Source organism: Primulina eburnea, chromosome 14, assembly GCF_022965805.1.
Source record: "Primulina eburnea isolate SZY01 chromosome 14, ASM2296580v1, whole genome shotgun sequence".
NCBI classification, from domain to species: Eukaryota; Viridiplantae; Streptophyta; class Magnoliopsida; order Lamiales; family Gesneriaceae; genus Primulina; species Primulina eburnea.
Window position 1 is genome coordinate 3,290,134 of NC_133114.1, and position 12,035 is coordinate 3,302,168.

Here is a 12,035-nt window from a genome sequence, read left to right on the forward strand (position 1 = left end):
AGCCCTAGCCTTCCTGGCACATCGTCGGACCCAGCTCGGCTCAGACACGGTCACGGTCACGGTCACGGTCTTGGGCATGACAGTAGCAAACACCATCATTTTTTTGACATTAGTCTCCAATGTTTTCATGGATTTTCTAATATCTTCCGTAACATTCAATTGCTCCTGGGATTTTAATCGGTTGCGAGCAATACGAAGCTGGCAACGCAAGCTATAGAAGCTACATTCACCAGTGCGTAGTGGAATGTGTTGTTTCCAACAAAATTCTTCGGATTCTGAAAACGGGGAGAAAAATAGGTAGAAGATGTGAAAACCTTGTAACATTCGTAAATACCCATTTCTACTGCGTAAAATGGGGGTTGAAATCAGGCAGGTGGAATAGGGTATTAGTATATATTGAAAAATCATGGGGCTATTTGCGACGTGCTCCGTCTCCTCCATGAGAGAGGATGCACGCACTGACAATCGATTTACGACGTCCTCATATTATTATCTCTAATATGCTTTGATATTAAACAATAGGTCGTTACCGAAGAAAATCGAACAAAAGAAACACCCCCTAGAAATCAATGATTTTACGTCAAATAAACGCATTTCACGACTCAAATGGCAAACACGTGAGAGTATCGTTGGAATCACATGAAAAGGGAAAAATAATAGAATTTTGCTAACCTTCCAAACCATGTTTTTCAACGGGAGGGACTCAGCCCTAGCCTCCTGGCACATAGTCGGACCCAGCTCGGCTCAGGCACGGTCACGGTCTTGGGCATGGCAGTAGCAAACACCATCATTTTTTTGACATCAGTCTCCAATGTTTTCATGGATTTTCTAATATCTTCCGTAACATTCAATTGCTCCTGGGATTTTCATCGGTTGCGAGCAATACGAAGCTGGCAACGCAAGCTATAGAAGCTACATTCACCAGTGCGTAGTGGAATGTGTTGTTTCCAACAAAATTCTTCGGATTCTGAAAACGGGGAGAAAAATAGGTAGAAGATGTGAAAACCTTGTAACATTCGTAAATACCCATTTCTACTGCGTAAAATGGGGGTTGAAATCAGGCAGGTGGAATAGGGTATTAGTATATATTGAAAAATCATGGGGCTATTTGCGACGTGCTCCGTCTCCTCCATGAGAGAGGATGCACGCACTGACAATCGATTTACGACGTCCTCATATTATTATCTCTACTATGCTTTGATATTAAACAATAGGTCGTTACCGAAGAAAATCGAACAAAAGAAACACCCCCTAGAAATCAATGATTTTACGTCAAATAAACGCATTTCACGACTCAAATGGCAAACACGTGAGAGTATCGTTGGAATCACATGAAAATGGAAAAATAATAGAATTTTGCTAACCTTCCAAACCATGTTTTTCCACGGGAGGGACTCAGCCCTAGCCTCCTGGCACATCGTCGGACCCAGCTCGGCTCAGGCACGGTCACGGTCTTGGGCATGGCAGGAGCAAACACCATCATTTTTTTGACATCAGTCTCCAATGTTTTCATGGATTTCTAATATCTTCCGTAACATTCAATTGCTCCTGGGATTTTCATCGGTTGCGAGCAATACGAAGCTGGCAACGCAAGCTATAGAAGCTACATTCACCAGTGCGTAGTGGAATGTGTTGTTTCCAACAAAATTCTTCGGATTCTGAAACAGGGGAGAAAAATAGGTAGAAGATGTGAAAACCTTGTAACATTCGTAAATACCCATTTCTACTGCGTAAAATGGGGGTTGAAATCAGGCAGGTGGAATAGGGTATTAGTATATATTGAAAAATCATGGGGCTATTTGCGACGTGCTCCGTCTCCTCCATGAGAGAGGATGCACGCACTGACAATCGATTTACGACGTCCTCATATTATTATCTCTACTATGCTTTGATATTAAACAATAGGTCGTTACCGAAGAAAATCGAACAAAAGAAACACCCCCTAGAAATCAATGATTTTACGTCAAATAAACGCATTTCACGACTCAAATGGCAAACACGTGAGAGTATCGTTGGAATCACATGAAAATGGAAAAATAATAGAATTTTGCTAACCTTCCAAACCATGTTTTTCCACGGGAGGGACTCAGCCCTAGCCTCCTGGCACATCGTCGGACCCAGCTCGGCTCAGGCACGGTCACGGTCTTGGGCATGGCAGTAGAAAACACCATCATTTTTTTGACATCAGTCTCCAATGTTTTCATGGATTTTCTAATATCTTCCGTGACATTCAATTGCTCCTGGGATTTTCATCGGTTGGGAGCAATACGAAGCTGTCAACGCAAGCTATAGAAGCTACATTGACCAGTGCGTAGTGGAATGTGTTGTTTCAAACAAAATTTTCCGGATTCTGAAAACAGGTAGAAATTTGAAAACCTTGTAATATTCGTAAATACCCATTTCTACTGCGTAAAAGGGGGTTGAAATCAGGAATGTAAAATAGGGTATTAGTATATATGGAAAAATCATCGGGCTATTTGCGACGTGCTACGTCTCCTCCAGGAGAGAGGATGCACGCACTGACAATCGATTTACGACGACCTCATATTATTATCTCTACTATGCTTTGATATTAAACAATAGGTCGTTACCGAAGATAATCGAACAAAAGAAACACCCCCTAGAAATCAATGATTTTACGTCAAATAAACGCATTTCACGACTCAAATGGCAAACACGTGAGAGTATCGTTGGAATCACATGAAAAGGGAAAAATAATAGAATTTTGCTAACCTTCCAAACCATGTTTTTCCACGGGAGGGACTCAGCCCTAGCCTCCTCGCACATCGTCGGACCCAGCTCGGCTCAGGCACGGTCACGGTCTTGGGCATGGCAATAGCAAACACCATCATTTTTTGACATCAGTCTCCAATGTTTTCATGGATTTTCTAATATCTTCCGTAACATTCAATTGCTCCTGGGATTTTCATCGGTTGCGAGCAATACGAAGCTGGCAACGCAAGCTATAGAAGCTACATTCACCAGTGCGTAGTGGAATGTGTTGTTTCAACAAAATTCTTCGGATTCTGAAACAGGAGAAAAATAGGTAGAAGATGTGAAAACCTTGTAACAGTTCGTAAATACCCATTTCTACTGCGTAAAATGGGGGTTGAAATCAGGCAGGTGGAATAGGGTATTAGTATATATTGAAAAATCATGGGGCTATTTGCGACGTGCTCCGTCTCCTCCATGAGAGAGGATGCACGCACTGACAATCGATTTACGACGTCCTCATATTATTATCTCTACTATGCTTTGATATTAAACAATAGGTCGTTACCGAAGAAAATCGAACAAAAGAAACACCCCCTAGAAATCAATGATTTTACGTCAAATAAACGCATTTCACGACTCAAATGGCAAACACGTGAGAGTATCGTTGGAATCACATGAAAAGGGAAAAATAATAGAATTTTGCTAACCTTCCAAACCATGTTTTTCCACGGGAGGGACTCAGCCCTAGCCTCCTGGCACATCGTCGGACCCAGCTCGGCTCAGGCACGGTCACGGTCTTGGGCATGGCAGGAGCAAACACCATCATTTTTTTGACATCAGTCTCCAATGTTTTCATGGATTTTCTAATATCTTCCGTAACATTCAATTGCTCCTGGGATTTTCATCGGTTGCGAGCAATACGAAGCTGGCAACGCAAGCTATAGAAGCTACATTCACCAGTGCGTAGTGGAATGTGTTGTTTCCAACAAAATTCTTCGGATTCTGAAAACAGGGAGAAAAATAGGTAGAAGATGTGAAAACCTTGTAACATTCGTAAATACCCATTTCTACTGCGTAAAATGGGGGTTGAAATCAGGCAGGTGGAATAGGGTATTAGTATATATTGAAAAATCATGGGGCTATTTGCGACGTGCTCCGTCTCCTCCATGAGAGAGGATGCACGCACTGACAATCGATTTACGACGTCCTCATATTATTATCTCTACTATGCTTTGATATTAAACAATAGGTCGTTACCGAAGAAAATCGAACAAAAGAAACACCCCCTAGAAATCAATGATTTTACGTCAAATAAACGCATTTCACGACTCAAATGGCAAACACGTGAGAGTATCGTTGGAATCACATGAAAAGGGAAAAATAATAGAATTTTGCTAACCTTCCAAACCATGTTTTTCCACGGGAGGGACTCAGCCCTAGCCTCCTGGCACATCGTCGGACCCAGCTCGGCTCAGGCACGGTCACGGTCTTGGGCATGGCAGGAGCAAACACCATCATTTTTTTGACATCAGTCTCCAATGTTTTCATGGATTTTCTAATATCTTCCGTAACATTCAATTGCTCCTGAGATTTTCATCGGTTGCGAGCAATACGAAGCTGGCAACGCAAGCTATAGAAGCTACATTCACCAGTGCGTAGTGGAATGTGTTGTTTCCAACAAAATTCTTCGGATTCTGAAAACGGGGAGAAAAATAGGTAGAAGATGTGAAAACCTTGTAACATTCGTAAATACTCATTTCTACTGCGTAAAATGGGGGTTGAAATCAGGCAGGTGGAATAGGGTATTAGTATATATTGAAAAATCATGGGGCTATTTGCGACGTGCTCCGTCTCCTCCATGAGAGAGGATGCACGCACTGACAATCGATTTACGACGTCCTCATATTATTATCTCTACTATGCTTTGATATTAAACAATAGGTCGTTACCGAAGAAAATCGAACAAAAGAAACACCCCCTAGAAATCAATGATTTTACGTCAAATAAACGCATTTCACGACTCAAATGGCAAACACGTGAGAGTATCGTTGGAATCACATGAAAAGGGAAAAATAATAGAATTTTGCTAACCTTCCAAACCATGTTTTTCCACGGGAGGGACTCAGCCCTAGCCTCCTGGCACATAGTCGGACCCAGCTCGGCTCAGGCACGGTCACGGTCTTGGGCATGGCAGTAGCAAACACCATCATTTTTTTGACATCAGTCTCCAATGTTTTCATGGATTTTCTAATATCTTCCGTAACATTCAATTGCTCCTGGGATTTTCATCGGTTGCGAGCAATACGAAGCTGGCAACGCAAGCTATAGAAGCTACATTCACCAGTGCGTAGTGGAATGTGTTGTTTCCAACAAAATTCTTCGGATTCTGAAAACAGGGAGAAAAATAGGTAGAAGATGTGAAAACCTTGTAACATTCGTAAATACCCATTTCTACTGCGTAAAATGGGGGTTGAAATCAGGCAGGTGGAATAGGGTATTAGTATATATTGAAAAATCATGGGGCTATTTGCGACGTGCTCCGTCTCCTCCATGAGAGAGGATGCACGCACTGACAATCGATTTACGACGTCCTCATATTATTATCTCTACTATGCTTTGATATTAAACAATAGGTCGTTACCGAAGAAAATCGAACAAAAGAAACACCCCCTAGAAATCAATGATTTTACGTCAAATAAACGCATTTCACGACTCAAATGGCAAACACGTGAGAGTATCGTTGGAATCACATGAAAATGGAAAAATAATAGAATTTTGCTAACCTTCCAAACCATGTTTTTCCACGGGAGGGACTCAGCCCTAGCCTCCTGGCACATCGTCGGACCCAGCTCGGCTCAGGCACGGTCACGGTCTTGGGCATGGCAGTAGCAAACACCATCATTTTTTTGACATCAGTCTCCAATGTTTTCATGGATTTTCTAATATCTTCCGTAACATTCAATTGCTCCTGGGATTTTCATCGGTTGCGAGCAATACGAAGCTGGCAACGCAAGCTATAGAAGCTACATTCACCAGTGCGTAGTGGAATGTGTTGTTTCCAACAAAATTCTTCGGATTCTGAAAACAGGGAGAAAAATAGGTAGAAGATGTGAAAACCTTGTAACATTCGTAAATACCCATTTCTACTGCGTAAAATGGGGGTTGAAATCAGGCAGGTGGAATAGGGTATTAGTATATATTGAAAAATCATGGGGCTATTTGCGACGTGCTCCGTCTCCTCCATGAGAGAGGATGCACGCACTGACAATCGATTTACGACGTCCTCATATTATTATCTCTACTATGCTTTGATATTAAACAATAGGTCGTTACCGAAGAAAATCGAACAAAAGAAACACCCCCTAGAAATCAATGATTTTACGTCAAATAAACGCATTTCACGACTCAAATGGCAAACACGTGAGAGTATCGTTGGAATCACATGAAAAGGGAAAATAATAGAATTTTGCTAACCTTCCAAACCATGTTTTTCCACGGGAGGGACTCAGCCCTAGCCTCCTGGCACATCGTCGGACCCAGCTCGGCTCAGGCACGGTCACGGTCTTGGGCATGGCAGTAGCAAACACCATAATTTTTTTGACATCAGTCTCCAATGTTTTCATGGATTTTCTAATATCTTCCGTAACATTCAATTGCTCCTGGGATTTTCATCGGTTGCGAGCAATACGAAGCTGGCAACGCAAGCTATAGAAGCTACATTCACCAGTGCGTAGTGGAATGTGTTGTTTCCAACAAAATTCTTCGGATTCTGAAAACAGGGGAGAAAAATAGGTAGAAGATGTGAAAACCTTGTAACATTCGTAAATACCCATTTCTACTGCGTAAAATGGGGGTTGAAATCAGGCAGGTGGAATAGGGTATTAGTATATATTGAAAAATCATGGGGCTATTTGCGACGTGCTCCGTCTCCTCCATGAGAGAGGATGCACGCACTGACAATCGATTTACGACGTCCTCATATTATTATCTCTACTATGCTTTGATATTAAACAATAGGTCGTTACCGAAGAAAATCGAACAAAAGAAACACCCCCTAGAAATCAATGATTTTACGTCAAATAAACGCATTTCACGACTCAAATGGCAAACACGTGAGAGTATCGTTGGAATCACATGAAAAGGGAAAATAATAGAATTTTGCTAACCTTCCAAACCATGTTTTTCCACGGGAGGGACTCAGCCCTAGCCTCCTGGCACATCGTCGGACCCAGCTCGGCTCAGGCACGGTCACGGTCTTGGGCATGGCAGTAGCAAACACCATCATTTTTTTGACATCAGTCTCCAATGTTTTCATGGATTTTCTAATATCTTCCGTAACATTCAATTGCTCCTGGGATTTTCATCGGTTGCGAGCAATACGAAGCTGGCAACGCAAGCTATAGAAGCTACATTCACCAGTGCGTAGTGGAATGTGTTGTTTCCAACAAAATTCTTCGGATTCTGAAAACAGGGAGAAAAATAGGTAGAAGATGTGAAAACCTTGTAACATTCGTAAATACCCATTTCTACTGCGTAAAATGGGGGTTGAAATCAGGCAGGTGGAATAGGGTATTAGTATATATTGAAAAATCATGGGGCTATTTGCGACGTGCTCCGTCTCCTCCATGAGAGAGGATGCACGCACTGACAATCGATTTACGACGTCCTCATATTATTATCTCTACTATGCTTTGATATTAAACAATAGGTCGTTACCGAAGAAAATCGAACAAAAGAAACATCCCCTAGAAATCAATGATTTTACGTCAAATAAACGTATTTCACGACTCAAATGGCAAACACGTGAGAGTATCGTTGGAATCACATGAAAAGGGAAAAATAATAGAATTTTGCTAACCTTCCAAACCATGTTTTTCCACGGGAGGGACTCAGCCCTAGCCTCCTGGCACATTGTCCGTACCCAGCTCGGCTCAGGCACGGTCACGGTCTTGGGCATGGCAGTAGCAAACACCATCATTTTTTTGCCATCAGTCTTCAATGTTTTCATGGATTTTCTAATATCTTCCGTAACATTCAATTGCTCCTGGGATTTTAATCAGTTGCGAGCAATACGAAGCTGGCAACGCAAGCTATAGAAGCTACATTCACCAGTGCGTAGTGGAATGTGTTGTTTCCACTACACAGTTTGTTTCGATTGTTTCAACGCAAGCTATAGAAGCAACATTCATATATAAAATAATATTAGTGTATTGTTTCGATTCTACACAGTTTTGGTTCCATGGGTTTTGGGAATCGTGGTCGGGTCTATAAGGACATGTACACTTATGATCAATCCAACTTGTTCAAAATTCTTTTATTCAAAAGTGTTTCGATCAATTGAAGATTTGTAAATTTTTCTCTAATTATATCAAAGCACAAATTTATCTTATTAAATGTTCAAAATAATTTATAATTATTAAGCTAACATCTTTTCATTTAAAAAAGTTATAAGTTGTGGCCCTCATACATACAAAATCGCCACTCAATGAGTAATGATGATTCCATACTAGGAATGTAAACGAATCAAACATGTTTGCTAACTAGCTTGAAAAAAAATTGAATTTCTTGAACTCGAGACGAATTTGAAATTTTTTTCGATCCGAATTCGAGCCCAAATTATATCATATTATAGTTCGCAAAGTCTTGATATGTTATTGATATAATATAAATATATATTAAATAAATAGATTTATAGCATTTCGATTATTTATTTTCGAGCAATAGTCGAATAGCTCGCGAATATGTTTGAATATTTCAAGCCGAACTCGAATACGAGTCCTGATTTGAGCATCAAAATTTAAATTTTTTTAGTTTCGAATCGAACTTGAACTCGAATATATCTATTCGAGCCAAATTTCAACCTTAAATTTCAAAGCATATTTAACTCAATTCAGTTCGTTCACACCCTTGCTCCCCCAACTCCCCAGCCCATAAGTCTTACTCGTGAGTTTGTCCTTTGGGACAAGTAGAAACTCCGCGACAAAACTTTACAGGTAACATATTCTGTTGTCCGTGACAAAAGGACACTCTATAAACAGAGATCGATCCTGCTAGATTACAATTATCCACTCCTTTCCACATAAACCAAATAAAAATCCAATCATTTCTTAACAAAGTATCGTTTTGTGTATGCCAAAGTAGAGATGAAGTTCTATTTTGCTTTCGTCTTAGCCAATTTTTTGTGTCACGTAAGTTGCTTTCACAATGTTACCAATGATCAAATTATTGTGGGAAATAGTAGGGAAGCATTGGAGATCATCATTGGTGTTGGCGGCGGAGGCGGCGGCGGCTGCGGTGGATGTGACTCTCCTCCTCCGCCACTGCCACCGCTTCCGTGTCCTCCTCCTCCATCATCACCTCCCCCTCTCCTGTTCGAAAGCAAGAGACTCGAATTAGTATACCCTGTAATACAAAATTTCAAGAAAAAGATCAAACACGACCCGTTCGGCATCACCAATACATGGGTCGGCCCGGATATTTGCAACAAGTACAAAGGCTTCATTTGCGACGTCCTCCTCGATTATGAAGAGAAGGCTCTCGCCGGAGTGACGTTCAACGGCTTCAACTTCGACGGCCCTCAACTCACCCTGGATGGATTCGTCGATCAACTTCCGGATATAATCCTTTTCCATGCAAATTCCAACAATTTCAAGGGTACATTTCCTTCCAAAATTTCCAAGCTCAAGTACTTATTCGAACTTGATCTGAGCAACAACAAGTACACTTGTGAGTTTCCATATCAAGTACTTGGTGCCACCAAGTTAACTTTCTTGGATCTTCGGTTCAACAGTTTCTCGGGCTTGGTTCCGCCCCAACTTTTCATGCTAGATGTCGACGTGCTCTTCATCAATAATAATTATTTCAATCAGCAACTGCCTGATAATTTGGGCTCGACTCCGGCTCTCTACATAACCCTAGCCAACAACAACTTCACCGGCCCAATCCCGCTAAGCATCGGCCAAGCATCCAAGACTTTGATCGAGATCCTCTACTTAACAACCAACTATCTGGATGTCTACCACGCGAAATCGGGCTTCTAGAAAAGATGACACTCTTTGACGCGAGCCTAAACGGTTTGACCGGCCCAATTCCTCAATCTTTTGCACGCTTGAATCAGATACAGATTTTGAACTTGGCGCAGAACCAGTTATACGGGCCTATTCCGGATCTTGTTTGCAAACTGCCCAACTTGGGAAACTTCTCATTGTCCTATAATTATTTTACAGAGGTAGGCCCGGAATGTTTGAAATTGATCAAAGAAAACGTGCTTGATGTGAGAATGAATTGCATATCGGGCTTGCCGTGCCAGAGATCAGAAGCAGAATGTCATGTTTTCTTATCCAAAGCCCAATCTTGTGGTGATGAATGATATTTCAATCAGATTCCCAGTACTAGTAATGGTGTTTTTCATCAAAATTTTTTGAAGTCATCACGTTATGTTGGTGTAGATCGAGTCGAATCGAAACGATCGTATGATGTTTTGAATCCTCATCGATTGTAACAAGAAGAATAAGTGATCTTCCTTGTATTTTATTTGAATATTTGCTAGATTTTATTTTTATTTTTTTATGATGGATTTGATAAGATATCGAGGTGAAAATAAATGAGTGGTTCGCATCATTTGGAAATACATTAAGTTCATCATTCTTATTATTATTTTTTTTGAAATACTTTGAGTTCGTCATTCATCATTCATCATTCATCATCTTTAGACGTAAATATAGAAAATGATTGGTGGCCATTATTTCCCCAGTTGGCCTTTATTTTTGGGTGGAGATACTTTTGCACATAAATAATCTAATATCAGTGTTTTTGTACATGCATTGCCTCATGAATGATCTATATAGCCGTTTTTTTTTTAAAGAATATGAAAACTTCGCAATTCGTAACATTCAATATATTTGTTATTTTCTCATGCTAGTATATGTAGGGGTGCATAGTGACGAGTTAAGTTTTCATTTCTATCCGACCTAAAATTTTAAGTTAGAGTTGAGCTAGTAATGACAAATATAGTCCATGGACTACCGAAAAATGGGAAAAATATTTATGTATAAAAATTAGTGGAAAAAACCGAGCCATCCAGACTACTGTCTGGGCGGAGCAACACATGGTTCCGCCCTGACGTGCAAGTGAGTCAAGCTACTATTAACCATTTCAATCAAAACTCGATTCGTTCTTGATTTCAACGTGTTCGACTAGCTCAAATATTTTTTCTAGTTGAGTTGGAGATTCAATTATTTGTATTCATGTGTCTTGCTAGTTACTCGATGACTGACTAACTACGTAAATTTATTTAGAAATATAAAAAATAAGGAGTGTTTTTGTCGATATATTTTCAAATCAGAGCTCGAGTTTAAGATCTATGTACTATAATTCATGATTTCGAGTTTTTCGATCTCGAACTATAATAACAATATACATACACGAGTCGAGCTCATGTACTATACTACTCGAGCTCGTCTCATCTCGTCTCTTGTATACCCCTTTGCTAGTATGTAGTTAACTTCCGGCAGCTTATTATAATTAGCTTATCAAGGATAGTTTTACTATTAATTGGTAGAATATGGATAACTATTACTATTGAAATTATAGAATACTAGCATCATCGATGTTATTCATTGATTAGTTCCACGGACATTATTTGGATAAGTGCAATTTATATTGTCCATCATCGCCTCTAAATTTTTATATATTAAAAAAATAGAAAATTGTAATTTTGATGACATATATTTATTTCTTTCTTAAATTTTAATTTCAGTCATTTAACTTTGTTTTCTTATAATTTTCATCATTTTGATGTGTAGTCGATATAACATTGACAATGTACCACAAATTTGGTTATGCTATCATATGAACAATACCATTGATCCCAAAGCTAGAAGAGGCCATATATGTTTTTTCATTACTACAATCTAAGAGCATATATGAAAAAATACATGTGACATAATCCTTATATCCCTTGGACTAAGGGTTGAGACACTAACTTATGGATAACATTGAATATCCGTTGCGCTATATTAAAATTCTTGCAAAATAAGAATAATTAAAATCGTAAAAAAACTTAAAAATGCAAAAAAAAAAAAAAAAATGCAATACGATAATAAAATCAGAATAATTCAAACATATAACATCAAATCCGAAAATGAGGTCACACAAATCTCAACGTCTCAAGATTTCTTGGCTTAGAAATAATTTCCCACGGAACATTAATTAAAGCAAGTGGCTGTCAAATATCTACAAGATAATAAATAATAAAACATAATAAATGCTTGGGCACAAGATTTGTGAATGCCTTGTGATACCCCATGGATGAGCCCACT

At 39.7% G+C, this 12,035-nt stretch overlaps 1 pseudogene; it reads left to right on the forward strand.

Annotated features, from left to right (window-relative positions):
- The first annotated feature begins 8,650 nt into the window (after window positions 1-8,650).
- On the forward strand, window positions 8,651-10,276 carry LOC140812651 (uncharacterized protein At4g06744-like; annotated as a pseudogene).
- The last annotated feature ends 1,759 nt before the right edge of the window (window positions 10,277-12,035 follow it).